General features: G+C 52.6%; 1 protein-coding gene across 1 annotated transcript in view; it reads left to right on the forward strand.

The window, feature by feature from the left end:
• Positions 1 to 1,938, forward strand: part of RND2 (Rho family GTPase 2) — an 18,615-nt gene that overhangs the window by 11,014 nt on the left and 5,663 nt on the right. The window lies entirely within an intron of this gene.

The following is a 1,938-nucleotide window of genomic DNA, read 5'->3' on the forward strand; positions in this document are numbered from 1 at the left end:
ATCCTGAGCCTGAAGCAAGGTCAGAAATCTCCACGCCTGGGACGCAGGGACGCCCTGGCTCACTGTGCCTCCTTGTGCACCAGCCTGCATGCCCTGTCCCCAGAGCTGGCCAAGGCACTGCAGGGACTGGCTCCTTTCCATGCAGGGAACACGACTTTCCCTCTAGGAAGAGGGCTGGGCTCTGCAGAGATCAGGGTCTGTTTTTTCTGTGCTGGATCCCAACTGCTTCTCTTCCCAGTGACTTTGCAGGGACAGAGACCTGCAAGCTTCTCTCACTGATGGGAGCAGGGGGTGCAGGTGCCTTTGCTCCTGCAGGCTGGCAGCAGTGGCTGTCTGTAAGAGCTGGAGATATCTGTAGCCGATGTTGCTGCAAATCCAAATGTGCATTGAATCCCAGGGTGCCTGCCCCAGGCTCCATGAGAGTGGCGGAGGCTGCGTGGGCATGGCTGGGGCTGCGCTGGTTGGAGCATGCCCTCAGCTCTGTGCTGTGGAGGTCCCAGTGGTGGCTGCTGTTGGTATCTTGTTGTGAGCTGGTGTCAAGGGGAGAATGGGTGGTCAGTCTCTGGAGCTGGGCAGGGTTTGGGAAGACAACATAACTCAGTCCTCAGCCTGCCCCGTGTGGGCTCTGGGCAGAGGAAGGAGCAGTCACGGCCAGGTCTGCTCTCCTGGCTGAGTCTTGCAGAGGGATCTGGGGTGTTTGCAACGCACCTGGTGTGCAGAGCTGTGCTGGAGGGGCTGTACCCCTCTCTGTGCTGTACATCAGTTGTGAGCCCCCATGCAGACAAGAGCCAGGGTCAGAGCCCCTGTGGAGAATCAGCCTATTCTCCTCTCACACTTATCCCAGGCAGATTCCCATCCTCCCGGAAACATAAGCCACCATCATCCATAATTCATCAGGTGCTGAACTTCATCAAGGAGCCACCTGACACCCGGGCTGGGTGCTCCACCCTCCTCCCAGGGTGGGAAAGTGCTGGGTCCAGGCGTCCCGAGGGGCCACGGCAGGAAGCGCGTCCGGTTTCCTCAGCCTTGGGGTGGGCGATCCTTCTTTCGGAGGAGGCAGATTCAACAAGGACTCTGGTGTCTCTGCTTCCCCTTTTCATAAATAAACATCTGCTTCTCATCCCTCCAGGAAGTTTAAGCCATTGTAAAGCCAAATATAAAACTGAAACAGTGTTTTTAAGTAGCAATAAGCTGATTGCTCCATTACTGTTTACTGAGGCATCTACAATCGCACACTGAATGCACTTCAAATAAAAACATTGTGGGACAATTACTTTAATGCCTGAAATCTGCATTGAAGGGGGGGGTGTGTGTGTGTGTGCATGTGCACGCATGCGTGTGTGCTGCAGAAGCTGTGCAGGATTCAGGCTGGGCTCTCTGCCTGCTCACTGAGAAATCCTGCAGAATACAGAATCATCCCCTCCAATTTATAGCTTGTTCACCAAATCCTGTCACATCTTTTATGTACCAAAAAGAATCTGTCTGACTTTTTCCAGCACAAATCCACAGCAAAAGGCAATTCTTTTTTTACCTGTCTTAAATTCTCACACCTATGTGAGCAAGCTCTCCTGTATAAAGATAGCAAGAGAGGATGAAAAATAGCAGCAGCATTCCCTGTCTTCTCTCAGCCACACCTTTCCACCGTTAGTGGTTCAGCAACCGCATGACAAGTTATAGGATACATACACAAGTGGCAGAGAGAGGCATGTGCTGCTCTACAGTCTCACAGCCCTTCCAAGCTCCCTTTTCTGCAGTTAGCCAGCATGCCCTGGCAGCACAGCTCCACTGCCTCTTACTTGCCAGATGCTTACTAGGGAGCGGGATGCAAAACTTGCATTTATTTCCACTCTGCAAAGGGATAAATCTAAGAAGACGCAGACAAAACCTCTGACTTCCACGCCTAAACAAAGGGACCAAATCCTCTGCAAACCAAACTCT

This window comes from Pygoscelis adeliae, unplaced genomic scaffold (assembly GCF_000699105.1).
Source record: "Pygoscelis adeliae isolate BGI_AS28 unplaced genomic scaffold, ASM69910v1 Scaffold421, whole genome shotgun sequence".
NCBI classification, from domain to species: domain Eukaryota; kingdom Metazoa; phylum Chordata; class Aves; order Sphenisciformes; family Spheniscidae; genus Pygoscelis; species Pygoscelis adeliae.